Consider the following 23741-nt stretch of genomic DNA (forward strand, 5'->3'; position numbering starts at 1 on the left):
AAGGCAAGGCGCGCGTTTTCCCGCGTTTTCTCGACGACGAGAGCCGGTTGATGTGCATGTAAGCGTAGCATATGAAACAAGAATAGCACGAAGCATTGGTAGTCAGGTGCCAAAGTCGCAGTATGGCATCAGGTGGCGATCGTATGTTTCTGTGGCCACCACTGGTTTGCAGCAAAGTGAATACCGCTAACTGAGAGCGCTGTGTTGTAGGCCCAGTGGCGCAATTGGTTAGCGCACGGTACTTATAAGGCAGTAGCCGTGAGCAATGCCGGGGTTGTGAGTTCGAGCCTCACCTGGGGCATACTTTTATTTCATAGCAGCTGTCTCTGACAGCAACAGGAGGCTAGGTTTGAGATGTATCAGCTATTTGAGTAACATAATTGTGCATTCGAGACGCTAGCTGCGTCTTCCTCGGTAGTATAGTGGTTAGTATCCCCGCCTGTCACGCGGGAGACCGGGGTTCGATTCCCCGCCGGGGAGGCACATCCGATTTTTAATTGCTGCTCTATCACTCGCCGAACTTAGTGTAGGACGTTTGCGGCTACTAGCACCATATCTCTCGCACAAGGGCACCTGTCTACAGCGCATCCTCGGTAGTATAGTGGTTAGTATCCCCGCCTGTCACGCGGGAGACCGGGGTTCGATTCCCCGCCGGGGAGGTGCGATTTTTATCTCACAAACCTGTTCGAGTGTTGCCCGTATGGGGGTCGTAAGAGCATTAACTTTGCGACCGTGGAGTGTAGTTGGTGCGAAATCTTAAAAAATGCTACATCTTAGGAAGTGGTTCTCGCATTCTTCACACTTCAGAATTACGGGGTTTGCTGTTAACGCTGAGTCAAAGCACCCCAGCCCACGCTGTGGGCGTAATAATCGAGCTCGACGCAGTCCGCAAAATAAATAATTTTAGCAGAGCGTGGTTTCGATCCACGGACCTCTGGGTTATGGGCCCAGCACGCTTCCACTGCGCCACTCTGCTGGCTAGGCTTGCGCCCGCTCTTCGCCACGTGACGTGGGACACTTGGGAAGTGTTGTCTGCGTCGCTTTCACACGCCTGTATTTAATTGCGTATCATCTCCTACAGCTCTCAGCTTGACTTGTCTCGACTTTGCTCGACTGACGCTACGCTGACGCTTGCAGGCAGCGATATTTACCACGATCGACTCGACATGCAGCTGCGAGATGCACAGGAGCAACAAAGCACTCCACGATGCGGCGACATACGAAATCCACTGCCCAGCTACGCGTCGGCAACTAACAAAATGCCGACCCTGCCAGGATTCGAACCTGGAATCTTCTGATCCGTAGTCAGACGCGTTATCCGTTGCGCCACAGGGCCAATGGCAGCACTTCTTTCTACGAGACAAGTGCAATTCGCTAAGAAACGTGTTCTCCATGCCTGAGCAAGCTCCCAAGGAAGGTACCTTTCGTGCAGCTGCGTGGCCGCAGTGCGCCTGCAGAGCTTAGAGCTTGCCACGCATCTGCTCTCGCTGTTCGACAGGTAGCAGAAGGCAAGGCGCGCGTTTTCCCGCGTTTTCTCGACGACGAGAGCCGGTTGATGTGCATGTAAGCGTAGCATATGAAACAAGAATAGCACGAAGCATTGGTAGTCAGGTGCCAAAGTCGCAGTATGGCATCAGGTGGCGATCGTATGTTTCTGTGGCCACCACTGGTTTGCAGCAAAGTGAATACCGCTAACTGAGAGCGCTGTGTTGTAGGCCCAGTGGCGCAATTGGTTAGCGCACGGTACTTATAAGGCAGTAGCCGTGAGCAATGCCGGGGTTGTGAGTTCGAGCCTCACCTGGGGCATACTTTTATTTCATAGCAGCTGTCTCTGACAGCAACAGGAGGCTAGGTTTGAGATGTATCAGCTATTTGAGTAACATAATTGTGCATTCGAGACGCTAGCTGCGTCTTCCTCGGTAGTATAGTGGTTAGTATCCCCGCCTGTCACGCGGGAGACCGGGGTTCGATTCCCCGCCGGGGAGGCACATCCGATTTTTAATTGCTGCTCTATCACTCGCCGAACTTAGTGTAGGACGTTTGCGGCTACTAGCACCATATCTCTCGCACAAGGGCACCTGTCTACAGCGCATCCTCGGTAGTATAGTGGTTAGTATCCCCGCCTGTCACGCGGGAGACCGGGGTTCGATTCCCCGCCGGGGAGGTGCGATTTTTATCTCACAAACCTGTTCGAGTGTTGCCCGTATGGGGGTCGTAAGAGCATTAACTTTGCGACCGTGGAGTGTAGTTGGTGCGAAATCTTAAAAAATGCTACATCTTAGGAAGTGGTTCTCGCATTCTTCACACTTCAGAATTACGGGGTTTGCTGTTAACGCTGAGTCAAAGCACCCCAGCCCACGCTGTGGGCGTAATAATCGAGCTCGACGCAGTCCGCAAAATAAATAATTTTAGCAGAGCGTGGTTTCGATCCACGGACCTCTGGGTTATGGGCCCAGCACGCTTCCACTGCGCCACTCTGCTGGCTAGGCTTGCGCCCGCTCTTCGCCACGTGACGTGGGACACTTGGGAAGTGTTGTCTGCGTCGCTTTCACACGCCTGTATTTAATTGCGTATCATCTCCTACAGCTCTCAGCTTGACTTGTCTCGACTTTGCTCGACTGACGCTACGCTGACGCTTGCAGGCAGCGATATTTACCACGATCGACTCGACATGCAGCTGCGAGATGCACAGGAGCAACAAAGCACTCCACGATGCGGCGACATACGAAATCCACTGCCCAGCTACGCGTCGGCAACTAACAAAATGCCGACCCTGCCAGGATTCGAACCTGGAATCTTCTGATCCGTAGTCAGACGCGTTATCCGTTGCGCCACAGGGCCAATGGCAGCACTTCTTTCTACGAGACAAGTGCAATTCGCTAAGAAACGTGTTCTCCATGGCTGAGCAAGCTCCCAAGGAAGGTACCTTTCGTGCAGCTGCGTGGCCGCAGTGCGCCTGCAGAGCTTAGAGCTTGCCACGCATCTGCTCTCGCTGTTCGACAGGTAGCAGAAGGCAAGGCGCGCGTTTTCCCGCGTTTTCTCGACGACGAGAGCCGGTTGATGTGCATGTAAGCGTAGCATATGAAACAAGAATAGCACGAAGCATTGGTAGTCAGGTGCCAAAGTCGCAGTATGGCATCAGGTGGCGATCGTATGTTTCTGTGGCCACCACTGGTTTGCAGCAAAGTGAATACCGCTAACTGAGAGCGCTGTGTTGTAGCCCCAGTGGCGCAATTGGTTAGCGCACGGTACTTATAAGGCAGTAGCCGTGAGCAATGCCGGGGTTGTGAGTTCGAGCCTCACCTGGGGCATACTTTTATTTCATAGCAGCTGTCTCTGACAGCAACAGGAGGCTAGGTTTGAGATGTATCAGCTATTTGAGTAACATAATTGTGCATTCGAGACGCTAGCTGCGTCTTCCTCGGTAGTATAGTGGTTAGTATCCCCGCCTGTCACGCGGGAGACCGGGGTTCGATTCCCCGCCGGGGAGGTGCGATTTTTATCTCACAAACCTGTTCGAGTGTTGCCCGTATGGGGGTCGTAAGAGCATTAACTTTGCTTCCGTGGAGTGTAGTTGGTGCGAAATCTTAAAAAATGCTACATCTTAGGAAGTGGTTCTCGCATTCTTCACACTTCAGAATTACGGGGTTTGCTGTTAACGCTGAGTCAAAGCACCCCAGCCCACGCTGTGGGCGTAATAATAGAGCTCGACGCAGTCCGCAAAATAAATAATTTTAGCAGAGCGTGGTTTCGATCCACGGACCTCTGGGTTATGGGCCCAGCACGCTTCCACTGCGCCACTCTGCTGGCTAGGCTTGCGCCCGCTCTTCGCCACGTGACGTGGGACACTTGGGAAGTGTTGTCTGCGTCGCTTTCACACGCCTGTATTTAATTGCGTATCATCTCCTACAGCTCTCAGCTTGACTTGTCTCGACTGACGCTACGCTGACGCTTGCAGGCAGCGATATTTACCACGATCGACTCGACATGCAGCTGCGAGATGCACAGGAGCAACAAAGCACTCCACGATGCGGCGACATACGAAATCCACTGCCCAGCTACGCGTCGGCAACTAACAGAATGCCGACCCTGCCAGGATTCGAACCTGGAATCTTCTGATCCGTAGTCAGACGCGTTATCCGTTGCGCCACAGGGCCAATGGCAGCACTTCTTTCTACGAGACAAGTGCAATTCGCTAAGAAACGTGTTCTCCATGGCTGAGCAAGCTCCCAAGGAAGGTACCTTTCGTGCAGCTGCGTGGCCGCAGTGCGCCTGCAGAGCTTAGAGCTTGCCACGCATCTGCTCTCGCTGTTCGACAGGTAGCAGAAGGCAAGGCGCGCGTTTTCCCGCGTTTTCTCGACGACGAGAGCCGGTTGATGTGCATGTAAGCGTAGCATATGAAACAAGAATAGCACGAAGCATTGGTAGTCAGGTGCCAAAGTCGCAGTATGGCATCAGGTGGCGATCGTATGTTTCTGTGGCCACCACTGGTTTGCAGCAAAGTGAATACCGCTAACTGAGAGCGCTGTGTTGTAGCCCCAGTGGCGCAATTGGTTAGCGCACGGTACTTATAAGGCAGTAGCCGTGAGCAATGCCGGGGTTGTGAGTTCGAGCCTCACCTGGGGCATACTTTTATTTCATAGCAGCTGTCTCTGACAGCAACAGGAGGCTAGGTTTGAGATGTATCAGCTATTTGAGTAACATAATTGTGCATTCGAGACGCTAGCTGCGTCTTCCTCGGTAGTATAGTGGTTAGTATCCCCGCCTGTCACGCGGGAGACCGGGGTTCGATTCCCCGCCGGGGAGGTGCGATTTTTATCTCACAAACCTGTTCGAGTGTTGCCCGTATGGGGGTCGTAAGAGCATTAACTTTGCGACCGTGGAGTGTAGTTGGTGCGAAATCTTAAAAAATGCTACATCTTAGGAAGTGGTTCTCGCATTCTTCACACTTCAGAATTACGGGGTTTGCTGTTAACGCTGAGTCAAAGCACCCCAGCCCACGCTGTGGGCGTAATAATAGAGCTCGACGCAGTCCGCAAAATAAATAATTTTAGCAGAGCGTGGTTTCGACCCACAGACCTCTGGGTTATGGGCCCAGCACGCTCCCACTGCGCCACTCTGCTGGCTAGGCTTGCGCCCGCTCTTCGCCACGTGACGTGGGACACTTGGGAAGTGTTGTCTGCGTCGCTTTCACACGCCTGTATTTAATTGCGTATCATCTCCTACAGCTCTCAGCTTGACTTGTCTCGACTTTGCTCCACTGACGCTACGCTGACTTTTGCAGGCAGCGATATTTACCACGATCGACTCGACATGCAGCTGCGAGATGCACAGGAATAACAAAGCACTCCACGATGCGGCGACATACGAAATCCACTGCCCAGCTACGCGTCGGCAACTAACAAAATGCCGACCCTGCCAGGATTCGAACCTGGAATCTTCTGATCCGTAGTCAGACGCGTTATCCGTTGCGCCACAGGGCCAATGGCAGCACTTCTTTCTACGAGACAAGTGCAATTCGCTAAGAAACGTGTTCTCCATGGCTGAGCAAGCTCCCAAGGAAGGTACCTTTCGTGCAGCTGCGTGGCCGCAGTGCGCCTGCAGAGCTTAGAGCTTGCCACGCATCTGCTCTCGCTGTTCGACAGGTAGCAGAAGGCAAGGCGCGCGTTTTCCCGCGTTTTCTCGACGACGAGAGCCGGTTGATGTGCATGTAAGCGTAGCATATGAAACAAGAATAGCACGAAGCATTGGTAGTCAGGTGCCAAAGTCGCAGTATGGCATCAGGTGGCGATCGTATGTTTCTGTGGCCACCACTGGTTTGCAGCAAAGTGAATACCGCTAACTGAGAGCGCTGTGTTGTAGCCCCAGTGGCGCAATTGGTTAGCGCACGGTACTTATAAGGCAGTAGCCGTGAGCAATGCCGGGGTTGTGAGTTCGAGCCTCACCTGGGGCATACTTTTATTTCATAGCAGCTGTCTCTGACAGCAACAGGAGGCTAGGTTTGAGATGTATCAGCTATTTGAGTAACATAATTGTGCATTCGAGACGCTAGCTGCGTCTTCCTCGGTAGTATAGTGGTTAGTATCCCCGCCTGTCACGCGGGAGACCGGGGTTCGATTCCCCGCCGGGGAGGTGCGATTTTTATCTCACAAACCTGTTCGAGTGTTGCCCGTATGGGGGTCGTAAGAGCATTAACTTTGCGACCGTGGAGTGTAGTTGGTGCGAAATCTTAAAAAATGCTACATCTTAGGAAGTGGTTCTCGCATTCTTCACACTTCAGAATTACGGGGTTTGCTGTTAACGCTGAGTCAAAGCACCCCAGCCCACGCTGTGGGCGTAATAATCGAGCTCGACGCAGTCCGCAAAATAAATAATTTTAGCAGAGCGTGGTTTCGATCCACGGACCTCTGGGTTATGGGCCCAGCACGCTTCCACTGCGCCACTCTGCTGGCTAGGCTTGCGCCCGCTCTTCGCCACGTGACGTGGGACACTTGGGAAGTGTTGTCTGCGTCGCTTTCACACGCCTGTATTTAATTGCGTATCATCTCCTACAGCTCTCAGCTTGACTTGTCTCGACTTTGCTCCACTGACGCTACGCTGACGCTTGCAGGCAGCGATATTTACCACGATCGACTCGACATGCAGCTGCGAGATGCACAGGAGCAACAAAGCACTCCACGATGCGGCGACATACGAAATCCACTGCCCAGCTACGCGTCGGCAACTAACAAAATGCCGACCCTGCCAGGATTCGAACCTGGAATCTTCTGATCCGTAGTCAGACGCGTTATCCGTTGCGCCACAGGGCCAATGGCAGCACTTCTTTCTACGAGACAAGTGCAATTCGCTAAGAAACGTGTTCTCCATGGCTGAGCAAGCTCCCAAGGAAGGTACCTTTCGTGCAGCTGCGTGGCCGCAGTGCGCCTGCAGAGCTTAGAGCTTGCCACGCATCTGCTCTCGCTGTTCGACAGGTAGCAGAAGGCAAGGCGCGCGTTTTCCCGCGTTTTCTCGACGACGAGAGCCGGTTGATGTGCATGTAAGCGTAGCATATGAAACAAGAATAGCACGAAGCATTGGTAGTCAGGTGCCAAAGTCGCAGTATGGCATCAGGTGGCGATCGTATGTTTCTGTGGCCACCACTGGTTTGCAGCAAAGTGAATACCGCTAACTGAGAGCGCTGTGTTGTAGCCCCAGTGGCGCAATTGGTTAGCGCACGGTACTTATAAGGCAGTAGCCGTGAGCAATGCCGGGGTTGTGAGTTCGAGCCTCACCTGGGGCATACTTTTATTTCATAGCAGCTGTCTCTGACAGCAACAGGAGGCTAGGTTTGAGATGTATCAGCTATTTGAGTAACATAATTGTGCATTCGAGACGCTAGCTGCGTCTTCCTCGGTAGTATAGTGGTTAGTATCCCCGCCCGTCACGCGGGAGACCGGGGTTCGATTCCCCGCCGGGGAGGCACATCCGATTTTTAATTGCTGCTCTATCACTCGCCGAACTTAGTGTAGGACGTTTGCGGCTACTAGCACCATATCTCTCGCACAAGGGCACCTGTCTACAGCGCATCCTCGGTAGTATAGTGGTTAGTATCCCCGCCTGTCACGCGGGAGACCGGGGTTCGATTCCCCGCCGGGGAGGTGCGATTTTTATCTCACAAACCTGTTCGAGTGTTGCCCGTATGGGGGTCGTAAGAGCATTAACTTTGCGACCGTGGAGTGTAGTTGGTGCGAAATCTTAAAAAATGCTACATCTTAGGAAGTGGTTCTCGCATTCTTCACACTTCAGAATTACGGGGTTTGCTGTTAACGCTGAGTCAAAGCACCCCAGCCCACGCTGTGGGCGTAATAATCGAGCTCGACGCAGTCCGCAAAATAAATAATTTTAGCAGAGCGTGGTTTCGATCCACGGACCTCTGGGTTATGGGCCCAGCACGCTTCCACTGCGCCACTCTGCTGGCTAGGCTTGCGCCCGCTCTTCGCCACGTGACGTGGGACACTTGGGAAGTGTTGTCTGCGTCGCTTTCACACGCCTGTATTTAATTGCGTATCATCTCCTACAGCTCTCAGCTTGACTTGTCTCGACTTTGCTCGACTGACGCTACGCTGACGCTTGCAGGCAGCGATATTTACCACGATCGACTCGACATGCAGCTGCGAGATGCACAGGAGCAACAAAGCACTCCACGATGCGGCGACATACGAAATCCACTGCCCAGCTACGCGTCGGCAACTAACAAAATGCCGACCCTGCCAGGATTCGAACCTGGAATCTTCTGATCCGTAGTCAGACGCGTTATCCGTTGCGCCACAGGGCCAATGGCAGCACTTCTTTCTACGAGACAAGTGCAATTCGCTAAGAAACGTGTTCTCCATGGCTGAGCAAGCTCCCAAGGAAGGTACCTTTCGTGCAGCTGCGTGGCCGCAGTGCGCCTGCAGAGCTTAGAGCTTGCCACGCATCTGCTCTCGCTGTTCGACAGGTAGCAGAAGGCAAGGCGCGCGTTTTCCCGCGTTTTCTCGACGACGAGAGCCGGTTGATGTGCATGTAAGCGTAGCATATGAAACAAGAATAGCACGAAGCATTGGTAGTCAGGTGCCAAAGTCGCAGTATGGCATCAGGTGGCGATCGTATGTTTCTGTGGCCACCACTGGTTTGCAGCAAAGTGAATACCGCTAACTGAGAGCGCTGTGTTGTAGGCCCAGTGGCGCAATTGGTTAGCGCACGGTACTTATAAGGCAGTAGCCGTGAGCAATGCCGGGGTTGTGAGTTCGAGCCTCACCTGGGGCATACTTTTATTTCATAGCAGCTGTCTCTGACAGCAACAGGAGGCTAGGTTTGAGATGTATCAGCTATTTGAGTAACATAATTGTGCATTCGAGACGCTAGCTGCGTCTTCCTCGGTAGTATAGTGGTTAGTATCCCCGCCTGTCACGCGGGAGACCGGGGTTCGATTCCCCGCCGGGGAGGCACATCCGATTTTTAATTGCTGCTCTATCACTCGCCGAACTTAGTGTAGGACGTTTGCGGCTACTAGCACCATATCTCTCGCACAAGGGCACCTGTCTACAGCGCATCCTCGGTAGTATAGTGGTTAGTATCCCCGCCTGTCACGCGGGAGACCAGCGTTCGATTCCCCGCCGGGGAGGTGCGATTTTTATCTCACAAACCTGTTCGAGTGTTGCCCGTATGGGGGTCGTAAGAGCATTAACTTTGCGACCGTGGAGTGTAGTTGGTGCGAAATCTTAAAAAATGCTACATCTTAGGAAGTGGTTCTCGCATTCTTCACACTTCAGAATTACGGGGTTTGCTGTTAACGCTGAGTCAAAGCACCCCAGCCCACGCTGTGGGCGTAATAATCGAGCTCGACGCAGTCCGCAAAATAAATAATTTTAGCAGAGCGTGGTTTCGATCCACGGACCTCTGGGTTATGGGCCCAGCACGCTTCCACTGCGCCACTCTGCTGGCTAGGCTTGCGCCCGCTCTTCGCCACGTGACGTGGGACACTTGGGAAGTGTTGTCTGCGTCGCTTTCACACGCCTGTATTTAATTGCGTATCATCTCCTACAGCTCTCAGCTTGACTTGTCTCGACTTTGCTCGACTGACGCTACGCTGACGCTTGCAGGCAGCGATATTTACCACGATCGACTCGACATGCAGCTGCGAGATGCACAGGAGCAACAAAGCACTCCACGATGCGGCGACATACGAAATCCACTGCCCAGCTACGCGTCGGCAACTAACAAAATGCCGACCCTGCCAGGATTCGAACCTGGAATCTTCTGATCCGTAGTCAGACGCGTTATCCGTTGCGCCACAGGGCCAATGGCAGCACTTCTTTCTACGAGACAAGTGCAATTCGCTAAGAAACGTGTTCTCCATGCCTGAGCAAGCTCCCAAGGAAGGTACCTTTCGTGCAGCTGCGTGGCCGCAGTGCGCCTGCAGAGCTTAGAGCTTGCCACGCATCTGCTCTCGCTGTTCGACAGGTAGCAGAAGGCAAGGCGCGCGTTTTCCCGCGTTTTCTCGACGACGAGAGCCGGTTGATGTGCATGTAAGCGTAGCATATGAAACAAGAATAGCACGAAGCATTGGTAGTCAGGTGCCAAAGTCGCAGTATGGCATCAGGTGGCGATCGTATGTTTCTGTGGCCACCACTGGTTTGCAGCAAAGTGAATACCGCTAACTGAGAGCGCTGTGTTGTAGGCCCAGTGGCGCAATTGGTTAGCGCACGGTACTTATAAGGCAGTAGCCGTGAGCAATGCCGGGGTTGTGAGTTCGAGCCTCACCTGGGGCATACTTTTATTTCATAGCAGCTGTCTCTGACAGCAACAGGAGGCTAGGTTTGAGATGTATCAGCTATTTGAGTAACATAATTGTGCATTCGAGACGCTAGCTGCGTCTTCCTCGGTAGTATAGTGGTTAGTATCCCCGCCTGTCACGCGGGAGACCGGGGTTCGATTCCCCGCCGGGGAGGCACATCCGATTTTTAATTGCTGCTCTATCACTCGCCGAACTTAGTGTAGGACGTTTGCGGCTACTAGCACCATATCTCTCGCACAAGGGCACCTGTCTACAGCGCATCCTCGGTAGTATAGTGGTTAGTATCCCCGCCTGTCACGCGGGAGACCGGGGTTCGATTCCCCGCCGGGGAGGTGCGATTTTTATCTCACAAACCTGTTCGAGTGTTGCCCGTATGGGGGTCGTAAGAGCATTAACTTTGCGACCGTGGAGTGTAGTTGGTGCGAAATCTTAAAAAATGCTACATCTTAGGAAGTGGTTCTCGCATTCTTCACACTTCAGAATTACGGGGTTTGCTGTTAACGCTGAGTCAAAGCACCCCAGCCCACGCTGTGGGCGTAATAATCGAGCTCGACGCAGTCCGCAAAATAAATAATTTTAGCAGAGCGTGGTTTCGATCCACGGACCTCTGGGTTATGGGCCCAGCACGCTTCCACTGCGCCACTCTGCTGGCTAGGCTTGCGCCCGCTCTTCGCCACGTGACGTGGGACACTTGGGAAGTGTTGTCTGCGTCGCTTTCACACGCCTGTATTTAATTGCGTATCATCTCCTACAGCTCTCAGCTTGACTTGTCTCGACTTTGCTCGACTGACGCTACGCTGACGCTTGCAGGCAGCGATATTTACCACGATCGACTCGACATGCAGCTGCGAGATGCACAGGAGCAACAAAGCACTCCACGATGCGGCGACATACGAAATCCACTGCCCAGCTACGCGTCGGCAACTAACAAAATGCCGACCCTGCCAGGATTCGAACCTGGAATCTTCTGATCCGTAGTCAGACGCGTTATCCGTTGCGCCACAGGGCCAATGGCAGCACTTCTTTCTACGAGACAAGTGCAATTCGCTAAGAAACGTGTTCTCCATGGCTGAGCAAGCTCCCAAGGAAGGTACCTTTCGTGCAGCTGCGTGGCCGCAGTGCGCCTGCAGAGCTTAGAGCTTGCCACGCATCTGCTCTCGCTGTTCGACAGGTAGCAGAAGGCAAGGCGCGCGTTTTCCCGCGTTTTCTCGACGACGAGAGCCGGTTGATGTGCATGTAAGCGTAGCATATGAAACAAGAATAGCACGAAGCATTGGTAGTCAGGTGCCAAAGTCGCAGTATGGCATCAGGTGGCGATCGTATGTTTCTGTGGCCACCACTGGTTTGCAGCAAAGTGAATACCGCTAACTGAGAGCGCTGTGTTGTAGGCCCAGTGGCGCAATTGGTTAGCGCACGGTACTTATAAGGCAGTAGCCGTGAGCAATGCCGGGGTTGTGAGTTCGAGCCTCACCTGGGGCATACTTTTATTTCATAGCAGCTGTCTCTGACAGCAACAGGAGGCTAGGTTTGAGATGTATCAGCTATTTGAGTAACATAATTGTGCATTCGAGACGCTAGCTGCGTCTTCCTCGGTAGTATAGTGGTTAGTATCCCCGCCTGTCACGCGGGAGACCGGGGTTCGATTCCCCGCCGGGGAGGCACATCCGATTTTTAATTGCTGCTCTATCACTCGCCGAACTTAGTGTAGGACGTTTGCGGCTACTAGCACCATATCTCTCGCACAAGGGCACCTGTCTACAGCGCATCCTCGGTAGTATAGTGGTTAGTATCCCCGCCTGTCACGCGGGAGACCGGGGTTCGATTCCCCGCCGGGGAGGTGCGATTTTTATCTCACAAACCTGTTCGAGTGTTGCCCGTATGGGGGTCGTAAGAGCATTAACTTTGCGACCGTGGAGTGTAGTTGGTGCGACATCTTAAAAAATGCTACATCTTAGGAAGTGGTTCTCGCATTCTTCACACTTCAGAATTACGGGGTTTGCTGTTAACGCTGAGTCAAAGCACCCCAGCCCACGCTGTGGGCGTAATAATCGAGCTCGACGCAGTCCGCAAAATAAATAATTTTAGCAGAGCGTGGTTTCGATCCACGGACCTCTGGGTTATGGGCCCAGCACGCTTCCACTGCGCCACTCTGCTGGCTAGGCTTGCGCCCGCTCTTCGCCACGTGACGTGGGACACTTGGGAAGTGTTGTCTGCGTCGCTTTCACACGCCTGTATTTAATTGCGTATCATCTCCTACAGCTCTCAGCTTGACTTGTCTCGACTTTGCTCGACTGACGCTACGCTGACGCTTGCAGGCAGCGATATTTACCACGATCGACTCGACATGCAGCTGCGAGATGCACAGGAGCAACAAAGCACTCCACGATGCGGCGACATACGAAATCCACTGCCCAGCTACGCGTCGGCAACTAACAAAATGCCGACCCTGCCAGGATTCGAACCTGGAATCTTCTGATCCGTAGTCAGACGCGTTATCCGTTGCGCCACAGGGCCAATGGCAGCACTTCTTTCTACGAGACAAGTGCAATTCGCTAAGAAACGTGTTCTCCATGGCTGAGCAAGCTCCCAAGGAAGGTACCTTTCGTGCAGCTGCGTGGCCGCAGTGCGCCTGCAGAGCTTAGAGCTTGCCACGCATCTGCTCTCGCTGTTCGACAGGTAGCAGAAGGCAAGGCGCGCGTTTTCCCGCGTTTTCTCGACGACGAGAGCCGGTTGATGTGCATGTAAGCGTAGCATATGAAACAAGAATAGCACGAAGCATTGGTAGTCAGGTGCCAAAGTCGCAGTATGGCATCAGGTGGCGATCGTATGTTTCTGTGGCCACCACTGGTTTGCAGCAAAGTGAATACCGCTAACTGAGAGCGCTGTGTTGTAGGCCCAGTGGCGCAATTGGTTAGCGCACGGTACTTATAAGGCAGTAGCCGTGAGCAATGCCGGGGTTGTGAGTTCGAGCCTCACCTGGGGCATACTTTTATTTCATAGCAGCTGTCTCTGACAGCAACAGGAGGCTAGGTTTGAGATGTATCAGCTATTTGAGTAACATAATTGTGCATTCGAGACGCTAGCTGCGTCTTCCTCGGTAGTATAGTGGTTAGTATCCCCGCCTGTCACGCGGGAGACCGGGGTTCGATTCCCCGCCGGGGAGGCACATCCGATTTTTAATTGCTGCTCTATCACTCGCCGAACTTAGTGTAGGACGTTTGCGGCTACTAGCACCATATCTCTCGCACAAGGGCACCTGTCTACAGCGCATCCTCGGTAGTATAGTGGTTAGTATCCCCGCCTGTCACGCGGGAGACCGGGGTTCGATTCCCCGCCGGGGAGGTGCGATTTTTATCTCACAAACCTGTTCGAGTGTTGCCCGTATGGGGGTCGTAAGAGCATTAACTTTGCGACCGTGGAGTGTAGTTGGTGCGAAATCTTAAAAAATGCTACATCTTAGGAAGTGGTTCTCGCATTCTTCACACTTCAGAATTACGGGGTTTGCTGTTAACGCTGAGTCAAAGCACCCCAGCCCACGCTGTGGGCGTAATAATCGAGCTCGACGCAGTCCGCAAAATAAATAATTTTAGCAGAGCGTGGTTTCGATCCACGGACCTCTGGGTTATGGGCCCAGCACGCTCCCACTGCGCCACTCTGCTGGCTAGGCTTGCGCCCGCTCTTCGCCACGTGACGTGGGACACTTGGGAAGTGTTGTCTGCGTCGCTTTCACACGCCTGTATTTAATTGCGTATCATCTCCTACAGCTCTCAGCTTGACTTGTCTCGACTTTGCTCGACTGACGCTACGCTGACGCTTGCAGGCAGCGATATTTACCACGATCGACTCGACATGCAGCTGCGAGATGCACAGGAGCAACAAAGCACTCCACGATGCGGCGACATACGAAATCCACTGCCCAGCTACGCGTCGGCAACTAACAAAATGCCGACCCTGCCAGGATTCGAACCTGGAATCTTCTGATCCGTAGTCAGACGCGTTATCCGTTGCGCCACAGGGCCAATGGCAGCACTTCTTTCTACGAGACAAGTGCAATTCGCTAAGAAACGTGTTCTCCATGGCTGAGCAAGCTCCCAAGGAAGGTACCTTTCGTGCAGCTGCGTGGCCGCAGTGCGCCTGCAGAGCTTAGAGCTTGCCACGCATCTGCTCTCGCTGTTCGACAGGTAGCAGAAGGCAAGGCGCGCGTTTTCCCGCGTTTTCTCGACGACGAGAGCCGGTTGATGTGCATGTAAGCGTAGCATATGAAACAAGAATAGCACGAAGCATTGGTAGTCAGGTGCCAAAGTCGCAGTATGGCATCAGGTGGCGATCGTATGTTTCTGTGGCCACCACTGGTTTGCAGCAAAGTGAATACCGCTAACTGAGAGCGCTGTGTTGTAGCCCCAGTGGCGCAATTGGTTAGCGCACGGTACTTATAAGGCAGTAGCCGTGAGCAATGCCGGGGTTGTGAGTTCGAGCCTCACCTGGGGCATACTTTTATTTCATAGCAGCTGTCTCTGACAGCAACAGGAGGCTAGGTTTGAGATGTATCAGCTATTTGAGTAACATAATTGTGCATTCGAGACGCTAGCTGCGTCTTCCTCGGTAGTATAGTGGTTAGTATCCCCGCCTGTCACGCGGGAGACCGGGGTTCGATTCCCCGCCGGGGAGGCACATCCGATTTTTAATTGCTGCTCTATCACTCGCCGAACTTAGTGTAGGACGTTTGCGGCTACTAGCACCATATCTCTCGCACAAGGGCACCTGTCTACAGCGCATCCTCGGTAGTATAGTGGTTAGTATCCCCGCCTGTCACGCGGGAGACCGGGGTTCGATTCCCCGCCGGGGAGGTGCGATTTTTATCTCACAAACCTGTTCGAGTGTTGCCCGTATGGGGGTCGTAAGAGCATTAACTTTGCGACCGTGGAGTGTAGTTGGTGCGAAATCTTAAAAAATGCTACATCTTAGGAAGTGGTTCTCGCATTCTTCACACTTCAGAATTACGGGGTTTGCTGTTAACGCTGAGTCAAAGCACCCCAGCCCACGCTGTGGGCGTAATAATCGAGCTCGACGCAGTCCGCAAAATAAATAATTTTAGCAGAGCGTGGTTTCGATCCACGGACCTCTGGGTTATGGGCCCAGCACGCTCCCACTGCGCCACTCTGCTGGCTAGGCTTGCGCCCGCTCTTCGCCACGTGACGTGGGACACTTGGGAAGTGTTGTCTGCGTCGCTTTCACACGCCTGTATTTAATTGCGTATCATCTCCTACAGCTCTCAGCTTGACTTGTCTCGACTTTGCTCGACTGACGCTACGCTGACGCTTGCAGGCAGCGATATTTACCACGATCGACTCGACATGCAGCTGCGAGATGCACAGGAGCAACAAAGCACTCCACGATGCGGCGACATACGAAATCCACTGCCCAGCTACGCGTCGGCAACTAACAAAATGCCGACCCTGCCAGGATTCGAACCTGGAATCTTCTGATCCGTAGTCAGACGCGTTATCCGTTGCGCCACAGGGCCAATGGCAGCACTTCTTTCTACGAGACAAGTGCAATTCGCTAAGAAACGTGTTCTCCATGGCTGAGCAAGCTCCCAAGGAAGGTACCTTTCGTGCAGCTGCGTGGCCGCAGTGCGCCTGCAGAGCTTAGAGCTTGCCACGCATCTGCTCTCGCTGTTCGACAGGTAGCAGAAGGCAAGGCGCGCGTTTTCCCGCGTTTTCTCGACGACGAGAGCCGGTTGATGTGCATGTAAGCGTAGCATATGAAACAAGAATAGCACGAAGCATTGGTAGTCAGGTGCCAAAGTCGCAGTATGGCATCAGGTGGCGATCGTATGTTTCTGTGGCCACCACTGGTTTGCAGCAAAGTGAATACCGCTAACTGAGAGCGCTGTGTTGTAGCCCCAGTGGCGCAATTGGTTAGCGCACGGTACTTATAAGGCAGTAGCCGTGAGCAATGCCGGGGTTGTGAGTTCGAGCCTCACCTGGGGCATACTTTTATTTCATAGCAGCTGTCTCTGACAGCAACAGGAGGCTAGGTTTGAGATGTATCAGCTATTTGAGTAACATAATTGTGCATTCGAGACGCTAGCTGCGTCTTCCTCGGTAGTATAGTGGTTAGTATCCCCGCCTGTCACGCGGGAGACCGGGGTTCGATTCCCCGCCGGGGAGGCACATCCGATTTTTAATTGCTGCTCTATCACTCGCCGAACTTAGTGTAGGACGTTTGCGGCTACTAGCACCATATCTCTCGCACAAGGGCACCTGTCTACAGCGCATCCTCGGTAGTATAGTGGTTAGTATCCCCGCCTGTCACGCGGGAGACCGGGGTTCGATTCCCCGCCGGGGAGGTGCGATTTTTATCTCACAAACCTGTTCGAGTGTTGCCCGTATGGGGGTCGTAAGAGCATTAACTTTGCGACCGTGGAGTGTAGTTGGTGCGAAATCTTAAAAAATGCTACATCTTAGGAAGTGGTTCTCGCATTCTTCACACTTCAGAATTACGGGGTTTGCTGTTAACGCTGAGTCAAAGCACCCCAGCCCACGCTGTGGGCGTAATAATCGAGCTCGACGCAGTCCGCAAAATAAATAATTTTAGCAGAGCGTGGTTTCGATCCACGGACCTCTGGGTTATGGGCCCAGCACGCTTCCACTGCGCCACTCTGCTGGCTAGGCTTGCGCCCGCTCTTCGCCACGTGACGTGGGACACTTGGGAAGTGTTGTCTGCGTCGCTTTCACACGCCTGTATTTAATTGCGTATCATCTCCTACAGCTCTCAGCTTGACTTGTCTCGACTTTGCTCGACTGACGCTACGCTGACGCTTGCAGGCAGCGATATTTACCACGATCGACTCGACATGCAGCTGCGAGATGCACAGGAGCAACAAAGCACTCCACGATGCGGCGACATACGAAATCCACTGCCCAGCTACGCGTCGGCAACTAACAAAATGCCGACCCTGCCAGGATTCGAACCTGGAATCTTCTGATCCGTAGTCAGACGCGTTATCCGTTGCGCCACAGGGCCAATGGCAGCACTTCTTTCTACGAGACAAGTGCAATTCGCTAAGAAACGTGTTCTCCATGGCTGAGCAAGCTCCCAAGGAAGGTACCTTTCGTGCAGCTGCGTGGCCGCAGTGCGCCTGCAGAGCTTAGAGCTTGCCACGCATCTGCTCTCGCTGTTCGACAGGTAGCAGAAGGCAAGGCGCGCGTTTTCCCGCGTTTTCTCGACGACGAGAGCCGGTTGATGTGCATGTAAGCGTAGCATATGAAACAAGAATAGCACGAAGCATTGGTAGTCAGGTGCCAAAGTCGCAGTATGGCATCAGGTGGCGATCGTATGTTTCTGTGGCCACCACTGGTTTGCAGCAAAGTGAATACCGCTAACTGAGAGCGCTGTGTTGTAGGCCCAGTGGCGCAATTGGTTAGCGCACGGTACTTATAAGGCAGTAGCCGTGAGCAATGCCGGGGTTGTGAGTTCGAGCCTCACCTGGGGCATACTTTTATTTCATAGCAGCTGTCTCTGACAGCAACAGGAGGCTAGGTTTGAGATGTATCAGCTATTTGAGTAACATAATTGTGCATTCGAGACGCTAGCTGCGTCTTCCTCGGTAGTATAGTGGTTAGTATCCCCGCCTGTCACGCGGGAGACCGGGGTTCGATTCCCCGCCGGGGAGGCACATCCGATTTTTAATTGCTGCTCTATCACTCGCCGAACTTAGTGTAGGACGTTTGCGGCTACTAGCACCATATCTCTCGCACAAGGGCACCTGTCTACAGCGCATCCTCGGTAGTATAGTGGTTAGTATCCCCGCCTGTCACGCGGGAGACCGGGGTTCGATTCCCCGCCGGGGAGGTGCGATTTTTATCTCACAAACCTGTTCGAGTGTTGCCCGTATGGGGGTCGTAAGAGCATTAACTTTGCGACCGTGGAGTGTAGTTGGTGCGACATCTTAAAAAATGCTACATCTTAGGAAGTGGTTCTCGCATTCTTCACACTTCAGAATTACGGGGTTTGCTGTTAACGCTGAGTCAAAGCACCCCAGCCCACGCTGTGGGCGTAATAATCGAGCTCGACGCAGTCCGCAAAATAAATAATTTTAGCAGAGCGTGGTTTCGATCCACGGACCTCTGGGTTATGGGCCCAGCACGCTTCCACTGCGCCACTCTGCTGGCTAGGCTTGCGCCCGCTCTTCGCCACGTGACGTGGGACACTTGGGAAGTGTTGTCTGCGTCGCTTTCACACGCCTGTATTTAATTGCGTATCATCTCCTACAGCTCTCAGCTTGACTTGTCTCGACTTTGCTCGACTGACGCTACGCTGACGCTTGCAGGCAGCGATATTTACCACGATCGACTCGACATGCAGCTGCGAGATGCACAGGAGCAACAAAGCACTCCACGATGCGGCGACATACGAAATCCACTGCCCAGCTACGCGTCGGCAACTAACAAAATGCCGACCCTGCCAGGATTCGAACCTGGAATCTTCTGATCCGTAGTCAGACGCGTTATCCGTTGCGCCACAGGGCCAATGGCAGCACTTCTTTCTACGAGACAAGTGCAATTCGCTAAGAAACGTGTTCTCCATGGCTGAGCAAGCTCCCAAGGAAGGTACCTTTCGTGCAGCTGCGTGGCCGCAGTGCGCCTGCAGAGCTTAGAGCTTGCCACGCATCTGCTCTCGCTGTTCGACAGGTAGCAGAAGGCAAGGCGCGCGTTTTCCCGCGTTTTCTCGACGACGAGAGCCGGTTGATGTGCATGTAAGCGTAGCATATGAAACAAGAATAGCACGAAGCATTGGTAGTCAGGTGCCAAAGTCGCAGTATGGCATCAGGTGGCGATCGTATGTTTCTGTGGCCACCACTGGTTTGCAGCAAAGTGAATACCGCTAACTGAGAGCGCTGTGTTGTAGGCCCAGTGGCGCAATTGGTTAGCGCACGGTACTTATAAGGCAGTAGCCGTGAGCAATGCCGGGGTTGTGAGTTCGAGCCTCACCTGGGGCATACTTTTATTTCATAGCAGCTGTCTCTGACAGCAACAGGAGGCTAGGTTTGAGATGTATCAGCTATTTGAGTAACATAATTGTGCATTCGAGACGCTAGCTGCGTCTTCCTCGGTAGTATAGTGGTTAGTATCCCCGCCTGTCACGCGGGAGACCGGGGTTCGATTCCCCGCCGGGGAGGCACATCCGATTTTTAATTGCTGCTCTATCACTCGCCGAACTTAGTGTAGGACGTTTGCGGCTACTAGCACCATATCTCTCGCACAAGGGCACCTGTCTACAGCGCATCCTCGGTAGTATAGTGGTTAGTATCCCCGCCTGTCACGCGGGAGACCGGGGTTCGATTCCCCGCCGGGGAGGTGCGATTTTTATCTCACAAACCTGTTCGAGTGTTGCCCGTATGGGGGTCGTAAGAGCATTAACTTTGCGACCGTGGAGTGTAGTTGGTGCGAAATCTTAAAAAATGCTACATCTTAGGAAGTGGTTCTCGCATTCTTCACACTTCAGAATTACGGGGTTTGCTGTTAACGCTGAGTCAAAGCACCCCAGCCCACGCTGTGGGCGTAATAATCGAGCTCGACGCAGTCCGCAAAATAAATAATTTTAGCAGAGCGTGGTTTCGATCCACGGACCTCTGGGTTATGGGCCCAGCACGCTTCCACTGCGCCACTCTGCTGGCTAGGCTTGCGCCCGCTCTTCGCCACGTGACGTGGGACACTTGGGAAGTGTTGTCTGCGTCGCTTTCACACGCCTGTATTTAATTGCGTATCATCTCCTACAGCTCTCAGCTTGACTTGTCTCGACTTTGCTCGACTGACGCTACGCTGACGCTTGCAGGCAGCGATATTTACCACGATCGACTCGACATGCAGCTGCGAGATGCACAGGAGCAACAAAGCACTCCACGATGCGGCGACATACGAAATCCACTGCCCAGCTACGCGTCGGCAACTAACAAAATGCCGACCCTGCCAGGATTCGAACCTGGAATCTTCTGATCCGTAGTCAGACGCGTTATCCGTTGCGCCACAGGGCCAATGGCAGCACTTCTTTCTACGAGACAAGTGCAATTCGCTAAGAAACGTGTTCTCCATGGCTGAGCAAGCTCCCAAGGAAGGTACCTTTCGTGCAGCTGCGTGGCCGCAGTGCGCCTGCAGAGCTTAGAGCTTGCCACGCATCTGCTCTCGCTGTTCGACAGGTAGCAGAAGGCAAGGCGCGCGTTTTCCCGCGTTTTCTCGACGACGAGAGCCGGTTGATGTGCATGTAAGCGTAGCATATGAAACAAGAATAGCACGAAGCATTGGTAGTCAGGTGCCAAAGTCGCAGTATGGCATCAGGTGGCGATCGTATGTTTCTGTGGCCACCACTGGTTTGCAGCAAAGTGAATACCGCTAACTGAGAGCGCTGTGTTGTAGCCCCAGTGGCGCAATTGGTTAGCGCACGGTACTTATAAGGCAGTAGCCGTGAGCAATGCCGGGGTTGTGAGTTCGAGCCTCACCTGGGGCATACTTTTATTTCATAGCAGCTGTCTCTGACAGCAACAGGAGGCTAGGTTTGAGATGTATCAGCTATTTGAGTAACATAATTGTGCATTCGAGACGCTAGCTGCGTCTTCCTCGGTAGTATAGTGGTTAGTATCCCCGCCTGTCACGCGGGAGACCGGGGTTCGATTCCCCGCCGGGGAGGCACATCCGATTTTTAATTGCTGCTCTATCACTCGCCGAACTTAGTGTAGGACGTTTGCGGCTACTAGCACCATATCTCTCGCACAAGGGCACCTGTCTACAGCGCATCCTCGGTAGTATAGTGGTTAGTATCCCCGCCTGTCACGCGGGAGACCGGGGTTCGATTCCCCGCCGGGGAGGTGCGATTTTTATCTCACAAACCTGTTCGAGTGTTGCCCGTATGGGGGTCGTAAGAGCATTAACTTTGCGACCGTGGAGTGTAGTTGGTGCGAAATCTTAAAAAATGCTACATCTTAGGAAGTGGTTCTCGCATTCTTCACACTTCAGAATTACGGGGTTTGCTGTTAACGCTGAGTCAAAGCACCCCAGCCCACGCTGTGGGCGTAATAATCGAGCTCGACGCAGTCCGCAAAATAAATAATTTTAGCAGAGCGTGGTTTCGATCCACGGACCTCTGGGTTATGGGCCCAGCACGCTCCCACTGCGCCACTCTGCTGGCTAGGCTTGCGCCCGCTCTTCGCCACGTGACGTGGGACACTTGGGAAGTGTTGTCTGCGTCGCTTTCACACGCCTGTATTTAATTGCGTATCATCTCCTACAGCTCTCAGCTTGACTTGTCTCGACTTTGCTCGACTGACGCTACGCTGACGCTTGCAGGCAGCGATATTTACCACGATCGACTCGACATGCAGCTGCGAGATGCACAGGAGCAACAAAGCACTCCACGATGCGGCGACATACGAAATCCACTGCCCAGCTACGCGTCGGCAACTAACAAAATGCCGACCCTGCCAGGATTCGAACCTGGAATCTTCTGATCCGTAGTCAGACGCGTTATCCGTTGCGCCACAGGGCCAATGGCAGCACTTCTTTCTACGAGACAAGTGCAATTCGCTAAGAAACGTGTTCTCCATGGCTGAGCAAGCTCCCAAGGAAGGTACCTTTCGTGCAGCTGCGTGGCCGCAGTGCGCCTGCAGAGCTTAGAGCTTGCCACGCATCTGCTCTCGCTGTTCGACAGGTAGCAGAAGGCAAGGCGCGCGTTTTCCCGCGTTTTCTCGACGACGAGAGCCGGTTGATGTGCATGTAAGCGTAGCATATGAAACAAGAATAGCACGAAGCATTGGTAGTCAGGTGCCAAAGTCGCAGTATGGCATCAGGTGGCGATCGTATGTTTCTGTGGCCACCACTGGTTTGCAGCAAAGTGAATACCGCTAACTGAGAGCGCTGTGTTGTAGGCCCAGTGGCGCAATTGGTTAGCGCACGGTACTTATAAGGCAGTAGCCGTGAGCAATGCCGGGGTTGTGAGTTCGAGCCTCACCTGGGGCATACTTTTATTTCATAGCAGCTGTCTCTGACAGCAACAGGAGGCTAGGTTTGAGATGTATCAGCTATTTGAGTAACATAATTGTGCATTCGAGACGCTAGCTGCGTCTTCCTCGGTAGTATAGTGGTTAGTATCCCCGCCTGTCACGCGGGAGACCGGGGTTCGATTCCCCGCCGGGGAGGCACATCCGATTTTTAATTGCTGCTCTATCACTCGCCGAACTTAGTGTAGGACGTTTGCGGCTACTAGCACCATATCTCTCGCACAAGGGCACCTGTCTACAGCGCATCCTCGGTAGTATAGTGGTTAGTATCCCCGCCTGTCACGCGGGAGACCGGGGTTCGATTCCCCGCCGGGGAGGTGCGATTTTTATCTCACAAACCTGTTCGAGTGTTGCCCGTATGGGGGTCGTAAGAGCATTAACTTTGCGACCGTGGAGTGTAGTTGGTGCGACATCTTAAAAAATGCTACATCTTAGGAAGTGGTTCTCGCATTCTTCACACTTCAGAATTACGGGGTTTGCTGTTAACGCTGAGTCAAAGCACCCCAGCCCACGCTGTGGGCGTAATAATCGAGCTCGACGCAGTCCGCAAAATAAATAATTTTAGCAGAGCGTGGTTTCGATCCACGGACCTCTGGGTTATGGGCCCAGCACGCTTCCACTGCGCCACTCTGCTGGCTAGGCTTGCGCCCGCTCTTCGCCACGTGACGTGGGACACTTGGGAAGTGTTGTCTGCGTCGCTTTCACACGCCTGTATTTAATTGCGTATCATCTCCTACAGCTCTCAGCTTGACTTGTCTCGACTTTGCTCGACTGACGCTACGCTGACGCTTGCAGGCAGCGATATTTACCACGATCGACTCGACATGCAGCTGCGAGATGCACAGGAGCAACAAAGCACTCCACGATGCGGCGACATACGAAATCCACTGCCCAGCTACGCGTCGGCAACTAACAAAATGCCGACCCTGCCAGGATTCGAACCTGGAATCTTCTGATCCGTAGTCAGACGCGTTATCCGTTGCGCCACAGGGCCAATGGCAGCACTTCTTTCTACGAGACAAGTGCAATTCGCTAAGAAACGTGTTCTCCATGGCTGAGCAAGCTCCCAAGGAAGGTACCTTTCGTGCAGCTGCGTGGCCGCAGTGCGCCTGCAGAGCTTAGAGCTTGCCACGCATCTGCTCTCGCTGTTCGACAGGTAGCAGAAGGCAAGGCGCGCGTTTTCCCGCGTTTTCTCGACGACGAGAGCCGGTTGATGTGCATGTAAGCGTAGCATATGAAACAAGAATAGCACGAAGCATTGGTAGTCAGGTGCCAAAGTCGCAGTATGGCATCAGGTGGCGATCGTATGTTTCTGTGGCCACCACTGGTTTGCAGCAAAGTGAATACCGCTAACTGAGAGCGCTGTGTTGT

General features: G+C 53.3%; 75 non-coding genes across 75 annotated transcripts; 44 read left to right on the plus strand and 31 right to left on the minus strand.

Annotated features, from left to right (window-relative positions):
* The first annotated feature begins 209 nt into the window (after positions 1–209).
* Positions 210–301, plus strand: Trnai-uau (transfer RNA isoleucine (anticodon UAU)). The gene is given in 2 exon segments: positions 210–247; positions 266–301. It is a non-coding gene; the product is annotated as a tRNA-Ile (tRNA).
* A 107-nt stretch (positions 302–408) lies between these two features.
* Trnad-guc (transfer RNA aspartic acid (anticodon GUC)) lies at positions 409–480 on the plus strand. Its single transcript has one exon. It is a non-coding gene; the product is annotated as a tRNA-Asp (tRNA).
* Positions 481–587: 107 nt separating this feature from the next.
* On the plus strand, positions 588–659 carry Trnad-guc (transfer RNA aspartic acid (anticodon GUC)). Its single transcript has one exon. It is a non-coding gene; the product is annotated as a tRNA-Asp (tRNA).
* A 245-nt stretch (positions 660–904) lies between these two features.
* On the minus strand, positions 905–976 carry Trnam-cau (transfer RNA methionine (anticodon CAU)). Its single transcript has one exon. It is a non-coding gene; the product is annotated as a tRNA-Met (tRNA).
* A 287-nt stretch (positions 977–1263) lies between these two features.
* On the minus strand, positions 1264–1336 carry Trnar-acg (transfer RNA arginine (anticodon ACG)). Its single transcript has one exon. It is a non-coding gene; the product is annotated as a tRNA-Arg (tRNA).
* A 378-nt stretch (positions 1337–1714) lies between these two features.
* Trnai-uau (transfer RNA isoleucine (anticodon UAU)) lies at positions 1715–1806 on the plus strand. The gene is given in 2 exon segments: positions 1715–1752; positions 1771–1806. It is a non-coding gene; the product is annotated as a tRNA-Ile (tRNA).
* A 107-nt stretch (positions 1807–1913) lies between these two features.
* Trnad-guc (transfer RNA aspartic acid (anticodon GUC)) lies at positions 1914–1985 on the plus strand. The gene has a single exon. It is a non-coding gene; the product is annotated as a tRNA-Asp (tRNA).
* Positions 1986–2092: 107 nt separating this feature from the next.
* On the plus strand, positions 2093–2164 carry Trnad-guc (transfer RNA aspartic acid (anticodon GUC)). The gene has a single exon. It is a non-coding gene; the product is annotated as a tRNA-Asp (tRNA).
* A 245-nt stretch (positions 2165–2409) lies between these two features.
* On the minus strand, positions 2410–2481 carry Trnam-cau (transfer RNA methionine (anticodon CAU)). The gene has a single exon. It is a non-coding gene; the product is annotated as a tRNA-Met (tRNA).
* Positions 2482–2768: 287 nt separating this feature from the next.
* On the minus strand, positions 2769–2841 carry Trnar-acg (transfer RNA arginine (anticodon ACG)). The gene has a single exon. It is a non-coding gene; the product is annotated as a tRNA-Arg (tRNA).
* Positions 2842–3219: 378 nt separating this feature from the next.
* On the plus strand, positions 3220–3311 carry Trnai-uau (transfer RNA isoleucine (anticodon UAU)). The gene is given in 2 exon segments: positions 3220–3257; positions 3276–3311. It is a non-coding gene; the product is annotated as a tRNA-Ile (tRNA).
* A 107-nt stretch (positions 3312–3418) lies between these two features.
* Trnad-guc (transfer RNA aspartic acid (anticodon GUC)) lies at positions 3419–3490 on the plus strand. The gene has a single exon. It is a non-coding gene; the product is annotated as a tRNA-Asp (tRNA).
* A 245-nt stretch (positions 3491–3735) lies between these two features.
* Positions 3736–3807, minus strand: Trnam-cau (transfer RNA methionine (anticodon CAU)). The gene has a single exon. It is a non-coding gene; the product is annotated as a tRNA-Met (tRNA).
* Positions 3808–4084: 277 nt separating this feature from the next.
* Positions 4085–4157, minus strand: Trnar-acg (transfer RNA arginine (anticodon ACG)). Its single transcript has one exon. It is a non-coding gene; the product is annotated as a tRNA-Arg (tRNA).
* A 378-nt stretch (positions 4158–4535) lies between these two features.
* Positions 4536–4627, plus strand: Trnai-uau (transfer RNA isoleucine (anticodon UAU)). The gene is given in 2 exon segments: positions 4536–4573; positions 4592–4627. It is a non-coding gene; the product is annotated as a tRNA-Ile (tRNA).
* A 107-nt stretch (positions 4628–4734) lies between these two features.
* On the plus strand, positions 4735–4806 carry Trnad-guc (transfer RNA aspartic acid (anticodon GUC)). The gene has a single exon. It is a non-coding gene; the product is annotated as a tRNA-Asp (tRNA).
* A 604-nt stretch (positions 4807–5410) lies between these two features.
* On the minus strand, positions 5411–5483 carry Trnar-acg (transfer RNA arginine (anticodon ACG)). Its single transcript has one exon. It is a non-coding gene; the product is annotated as a tRNA-Arg (tRNA).
* Positions 5484–5861: 378 nt separating this feature from the next.
* Positions 5862–5953, plus strand: Trnai-uau (transfer RNA isoleucine (anticodon UAU)). Its single transcript is given in 2 exon segments — positions 5862–5899; positions 5918–5953. It is a non-coding gene; the product is annotated as a tRNA-Ile (tRNA).
* Positions 5954–6060: 107 nt separating this feature from the next.
* Trnad-guc (transfer RNA aspartic acid (anticodon GUC)) lies at positions 6061–6132 on the plus strand. Its single transcript has one exon. It is a non-coding gene; the product is annotated as a tRNA-Asp (tRNA).
* A 245-nt stretch (positions 6133–6377) lies between these two features.
* Positions 6378–6449, minus strand: Trnam-cau (transfer RNA methionine (anticodon CAU)). Its single transcript has one exon. It is a non-coding gene; the product is annotated as a tRNA-Met (tRNA).
* A 287-nt stretch (positions 6450–6736) lies between these two features.
* Trnar-acg (transfer RNA arginine (anticodon ACG)) lies at positions 6737–6809 on the minus strand. The gene has a single exon. It is a non-coding gene; the product is annotated as a tRNA-Arg (tRNA).
* Positions 6810–7187: 378 nt separating this feature from the next.
* Positions 7188–7279, plus strand: Trnai-uau (transfer RNA isoleucine (anticodon UAU)). The gene is given in 2 exon segments: positions 7188–7225; positions 7244–7279. It is a non-coding gene; the product is annotated as a tRNA-Ile (tRNA).
* A 107-nt stretch (positions 7280–7386) lies between these two features.
* On the plus strand, positions 7387–7458 carry Trnad-guc (transfer RNA aspartic acid (anticodon GUC)). The gene has a single exon. It is a non-coding gene; the product is annotated as a tRNA-Asp (tRNA).
* A 107-nt stretch (positions 7459–7565) lies between these two features.
* On the plus strand, positions 7566–7637 carry Trnad-guc (transfer RNA aspartic acid (anticodon GUC)). The gene has a single exon. It is a non-coding gene; the product is annotated as a tRNA-Asp (tRNA).
* Positions 7638–7882: 245 nt separating this feature from the next.
* Positions 7883–7954, minus strand: Trnam-cau (transfer RNA methionine (anticodon CAU)). The gene has a single exon. It is a non-coding gene; the product is annotated as a tRNA-Met (tRNA).
* Positions 7955–8241: 287 nt separating this feature from the next.
* Trnar-acg (transfer RNA arginine (anticodon ACG)) lies at positions 8242–8314 on the minus strand. The gene has a single exon. It is a non-coding gene; the product is annotated as a tRNA-Arg (tRNA).
* Positions 8315–8692: 378 nt separating this feature from the next.
* On the plus strand, positions 8693–8784 carry Trnai-uau (transfer RNA isoleucine (anticodon UAU)). Its single transcript is given in 2 exon segments — positions 8693–8730; positions 8749–8784. It is a non-coding gene; the product is annotated as a tRNA-Ile (tRNA).
* A 107-nt stretch (positions 8785–8891) lies between these two features.
* Positions 8892–8963, plus strand: Trnad-guc (transfer RNA aspartic acid (anticodon GUC)). The gene has a single exon. It is a non-coding gene; the product is annotated as a tRNA-Asp (tRNA).
* A 424-nt stretch (positions 8964–9387) lies between these two features.
* On the minus strand, positions 9388–9459 carry Trnam-cau (transfer RNA methionine (anticodon CAU)). The gene has a single exon. It is a non-coding gene; the product is annotated as a tRNA-Met (tRNA).
* A 287-nt stretch (positions 9460–9746) lies between these two features.
* On the minus strand, positions 9747–9819 carry Trnar-acg (transfer RNA arginine (anticodon ACG)). Its single transcript has one exon. It is a non-coding gene; the product is annotated as a tRNA-Arg (tRNA).
* Positions 9820–10197: 378 nt separating this feature from the next.
* On the plus strand, positions 10198–10289 carry Trnai-uau (transfer RNA isoleucine (anticodon UAU)). Its single transcript is given in 2 exon segments — positions 10198–10235; positions 10254–10289. It is a non-coding gene; the product is annotated as a tRNA-Ile (tRNA).
* Positions 10290–10396: 107 nt separating this feature from the next.
* Trnad-guc (transfer RNA aspartic acid (anticodon GUC)) lies at positions 10397–10468 on the plus strand. The gene has a single exon. It is a non-coding gene; the product is annotated as a tRNA-Asp (tRNA).
* Positions 10469–10575: 107 nt separating this feature from the next.
* Positions 10576–10647, plus strand: Trnad-guc (transfer RNA aspartic acid (anticodon GUC)). The gene has a single exon. It is a non-coding gene; the product is annotated as a tRNA-Asp (tRNA).
* A 245-nt stretch (positions 10648–10892) lies between these two features.
* Positions 10893–10964, minus strand: Trnam-cau (transfer RNA methionine (anticodon CAU)). The gene has a single exon. It is a non-coding gene; the product is annotated as a tRNA-Met (tRNA).
* Positions 10965–11251: 287 nt separating this feature from the next.
* Trnar-acg (transfer RNA arginine (anticodon ACG)) lies at positions 11252–11324 on the minus strand. Its single transcript has one exon. It is a non-coding gene; the product is annotated as a tRNA-Arg (tRNA).
* Positions 11325–11702: 378 nt separating this feature from the next.
* Positions 11703–11794, plus strand: Trnai-uau (transfer RNA isoleucine (anticodon UAU)). Its single transcript is given in 2 exon segments — positions 11703–11740; positions 11759–11794. It is a non-coding gene; the product is annotated as a tRNA-Ile (tRNA).
* A 107-nt stretch (positions 11795–11901) lies between these two features.
* On the plus strand, positions 11902–11973 carry Trnad-guc (transfer RNA aspartic acid (anticodon GUC)). Its single transcript has one exon. It is a non-coding gene; the product is annotated as a tRNA-Asp (tRNA).
* A 107-nt stretch (positions 11974–12080) lies between these two features.
* Trnad-guc (transfer RNA aspartic acid (anticodon GUC)) lies at positions 12081–12152 on the plus strand. The gene has a single exon. It is a non-coding gene; the product is annotated as a tRNA-Asp (tRNA).
* Positions 12153–12397: 245 nt separating this feature from the next.
* Positions 12398–12469, minus strand: Trnam-cau (transfer RNA methionine (anticodon CAU)). Its single transcript has one exon. It is a non-coding gene; the product is annotated as a tRNA-Met (tRNA).
* Positions 12470–12756: 287 nt separating this feature from the next.
* Trnar-acg (transfer RNA arginine (anticodon ACG)) lies at positions 12757–12829 on the minus strand. Its single transcript has one exon. It is a non-coding gene; the product is annotated as a tRNA-Arg (tRNA).
* A 378-nt stretch (positions 12830–13207) lies between these two features.
* Positions 13208–13299, plus strand: Trnai-uau (transfer RNA isoleucine (anticodon UAU)). Its single transcript is given in 2 exon segments — positions 13208–13245; positions 13264–13299. It is a non-coding gene; the product is annotated as a tRNA-Ile (tRNA).
* Positions 13300–13406: 107 nt separating this feature from the next.
* On the plus strand, positions 13407–13478 carry Trnad-guc (transfer RNA aspartic acid (anticodon GUC)). The gene has a single exon. It is a non-coding gene; the product is annotated as a tRNA-Asp (tRNA).
* Positions 13479–13585: 107 nt separating this feature from the next.
* Positions 13586–13657, plus strand: Trnad-guc (transfer RNA aspartic acid (anticodon GUC)). Its single transcript has one exon. It is a non-coding gene; the product is annotated as a tRNA-Asp (tRNA).
* Positions 13658–13902: 245 nt separating this feature from the next.
* Trnam-cau (transfer RNA methionine (anticodon CAU)) lies at positions 13903–13974 on the minus strand. The gene has a single exon. It is a non-coding gene; the product is annotated as a tRNA-Met (tRNA).
* A 287-nt stretch (positions 13975–14261) lies between these two features.
* On the minus strand, positions 14262–14334 carry Trnar-acg (transfer RNA arginine (anticodon ACG)). The gene has a single exon. It is a non-coding gene; the product is annotated as a tRNA-Arg (tRNA).
* A 378-nt stretch (positions 14335–14712) lies between these two features.
* Positions 14713–14804, plus strand: Trnai-uau (transfer RNA isoleucine (anticodon UAU)). Its single transcript is given in 2 exon segments — positions 14713–14750; positions 14769–14804. It is a non-coding gene; the product is annotated as a tRNA-Ile (tRNA).
* A 107-nt stretch (positions 14805–14911) lies between these two features.
* Trnad-guc (transfer RNA aspartic acid (anticodon GUC)) lies at positions 14912–14983 on the plus strand. The gene has a single exon. It is a non-coding gene; the product is annotated as a tRNA-Asp (tRNA).
* Positions 14984–15090: 107 nt separating this feature from the next.
* Positions 15091–15162, plus strand: Trnad-guc (transfer RNA aspartic acid (anticodon GUC)). The gene has a single exon. It is a non-coding gene; the product is annotated as a tRNA-Asp (tRNA).
* A 245-nt stretch (positions 15163–15407) lies between these two features.
* Positions 15408–15479, minus strand: Trnam-cau (transfer RNA methionine (anticodon CAU)). Its single transcript has one exon. It is a non-coding gene; the product is annotated as a tRNA-Met (tRNA).
* A 287-nt stretch (positions 15480–15766) lies between these two features.
* On the minus strand, positions 15767–15839 carry Trnar-acg (transfer RNA arginine (anticodon ACG)). The gene has a single exon. It is a non-coding gene; the product is annotated as a tRNA-Arg (tRNA).
* Positions 15840–16217: 378 nt separating this feature from the next.
* Trnai-uau (transfer RNA isoleucine (anticodon UAU)) lies at positions 16218–16309 on the plus strand. The gene is given in 2 exon segments: positions 16218–16255; positions 16274–16309. It is a non-coding gene; the product is annotated as a tRNA-Ile (tRNA).
* Positions 16310–16416: 107 nt separating this feature from the next.
* Trnad-guc (transfer RNA aspartic acid (anticodon GUC)) lies at positions 16417–16488 on the plus strand. The gene has a single exon. It is a non-coding gene; the product is annotated as a tRNA-Asp (tRNA).
* Positions 16489–16595: 107 nt separating this feature from the next.
* On the plus strand, positions 16596–16667 carry Trnad-guc (transfer RNA aspartic acid (anticodon GUC)). Its single transcript has one exon. It is a non-coding gene; the product is annotated as a tRNA-Asp (tRNA).
* A 245-nt stretch (positions 16668–16912) lies between these two features.
* On the minus strand, positions 16913–16984 carry Trnam-cau (transfer RNA methionine (anticodon CAU)). The gene has a single exon. It is a non-coding gene; the product is annotated as a tRNA-Met (tRNA).
* A 287-nt stretch (positions 16985–17271) lies between these two features.
* Positions 17272–17344, minus strand: Trnar-acg (transfer RNA arginine (anticodon ACG)). Its single transcript has one exon. It is a non-coding gene; the product is annotated as a tRNA-Arg (tRNA).
* Positions 17345–17722: 378 nt separating this feature from the next.
* On the plus strand, positions 17723–17814 carry Trnai-uau (transfer RNA isoleucine (anticodon UAU)). The gene is given in 2 exon segments: positions 17723–17760; positions 17779–17814. It is a non-coding gene; the product is annotated as a tRNA-Ile (tRNA).
* A 107-nt stretch (positions 17815–17921) lies between these two features.
* On the plus strand, positions 17922–17993 carry Trnad-guc (transfer RNA aspartic acid (anticodon GUC)). Its single transcript has one exon. It is a non-coding gene; the product is annotated as a tRNA-Asp (tRNA).
* A 107-nt stretch (positions 17994–18100) lies between these two features.
* Trnad-guc (transfer RNA aspartic acid (anticodon GUC)) lies at positions 18101–18172 on the plus strand. Its single transcript has one exon. It is a non-coding gene; the product is annotated as a tRNA-Asp (tRNA).
* A 245-nt stretch (positions 18173–18417) lies between these two features.
* Positions 18418–18489, minus strand: Trnam-cau (transfer RNA methionine (anticodon CAU)). Its single transcript has one exon. It is a non-coding gene; the product is annotated as a tRNA-Met (tRNA).
* A 287-nt stretch (positions 18490–18776) lies between these two features.
* Trnar-acg (transfer RNA arginine (anticodon ACG)) lies at positions 18777–18849 on the minus strand. The gene has a single exon. It is a non-coding gene; the product is annotated as a tRNA-Arg (tRNA).
* A 378-nt stretch (positions 18850–19227) lies between these two features.
* Positions 19228–19319, plus strand: Trnai-uau (transfer RNA isoleucine (anticodon UAU)). The gene is given in 2 exon segments: positions 19228–19265; positions 19284–19319. It is a non-coding gene; the product is annotated as a tRNA-Ile (tRNA).
* A 107-nt stretch (positions 19320–19426) lies between these two features.
* On the plus strand, positions 19427–19498 carry Trnad-guc (transfer RNA aspartic acid (anticodon GUC)). Its single transcript has one exon. It is a non-coding gene; the product is annotated as a tRNA-Asp (tRNA).
* Positions 19499–19605: 107 nt separating this feature from the next.
* Positions 19606–19677, plus strand: Trnad-guc (transfer RNA aspartic acid (anticodon GUC)). Its single transcript has one exon. It is a non-coding gene; the product is annotated as a tRNA-Asp (tRNA).
* Positions 19678–19922: 245 nt separating this feature from the next.
* Trnam-cau (transfer RNA methionine (anticodon CAU)) lies at positions 19923–19994 on the minus strand. Its single transcript has one exon. It is a non-coding gene; the product is annotated as a tRNA-Met (tRNA).
* A 287-nt stretch (positions 19995–20281) lies between these two features.
* On the minus strand, positions 20282–20354 carry Trnar-acg (transfer RNA arginine (anticodon ACG)). The gene has a single exon. It is a non-coding gene; the product is annotated as a tRNA-Arg (tRNA).
* A 378-nt stretch (positions 20355–20732) lies between these two features.
* Trnai-uau (transfer RNA isoleucine (anticodon UAU)) lies at positions 20733–20824 on the plus strand. Its single transcript is given in 2 exon segments — positions 20733–20770; positions 20789–20824. It is a non-coding gene; the product is annotated as a tRNA-Ile (tRNA).
* Positions 20825–20931: 107 nt separating this feature from the next.
* On the plus strand, positions 20932–21003 carry Trnad-guc (transfer RNA aspartic acid (anticodon GUC)). Its single transcript has one exon. It is a non-coding gene; the product is annotated as a tRNA-Asp (tRNA).
* Positions 21004–21110: 107 nt separating this feature from the next.
* Trnad-guc (transfer RNA aspartic acid (anticodon GUC)) lies at positions 21111–21182 on the plus strand. The gene has a single exon. It is a non-coding gene; the product is annotated as a tRNA-Asp (tRNA).
* A 245-nt stretch (positions 21183–21427) lies between these two features.
* Positions 21428–21499, minus strand: Trnam-cau (transfer RNA methionine (anticodon CAU)). The gene has a single exon. It is a non-coding gene; the product is annotated as a tRNA-Met (tRNA).
* A 287-nt stretch (positions 21500–21786) lies between these two features.
* On the minus strand, positions 21787–21859 carry Trnar-acg (transfer RNA arginine (anticodon ACG)). Its single transcript has one exon. It is a non-coding gene; the product is annotated as a tRNA-Arg (tRNA).
* Positions 21860–22237: 378 nt separating this feature from the next.
* Positions 22238–22329, plus strand: Trnai-uau (transfer RNA isoleucine (anticodon UAU)). The gene is given in 2 exon segments: positions 22238–22275; positions 22294–22329. It is a non-coding gene; the product is annotated as a tRNA-Ile (tRNA).
* Positions 22330–22436: 107 nt separating this feature from the next.
* Positions 22437–22508, plus strand: Trnad-guc (transfer RNA aspartic acid (anticodon GUC)). The gene has a single exon. It is a non-coding gene; the product is annotated as a tRNA-Asp (tRNA).
* Positions 22509–22615: 107 nt separating this feature from the next.
* Positions 22616–22687, plus strand: Trnad-guc (transfer RNA aspartic acid (anticodon GUC)). Its single transcript has one exon. It is a non-coding gene; the product is annotated as a tRNA-Asp (tRNA).
* A 245-nt stretch (positions 22688–22932) lies between these two features.
* On the minus strand, positions 22933–23004 carry Trnam-cau (transfer RNA methionine (anticodon CAU)). Its single transcript has one exon. It is a non-coding gene; the product is annotated as a tRNA-Met (tRNA).
* A 287-nt stretch (positions 23005–23291) lies between these two features.
* Positions 23292–23364, minus strand: Trnar-acg (transfer RNA arginine (anticodon ACG)). The gene has a single exon. It is a non-coding gene; the product is annotated as a tRNA-Arg (tRNA).
* Positions 23365–23741: the final 377 nt, after the last annotated feature.

Source organism: Schistocerca serialis, unplaced genomic scaffold, assembly GCF_023864345.2.
Source record: "Schistocerca serialis cubense isolate TAMUIC-IGC-003099 unplaced genomic scaffold, iqSchSeri2.2 HiC_scaffold_1265, whole genome shotgun sequence".
In the NCBI taxonomy this organism is placed as follows: Eukaryota; Metazoa; Arthropoda; class Insecta; order Orthoptera; family Acrididae; genus Schistocerca; species Schistocerca serialis.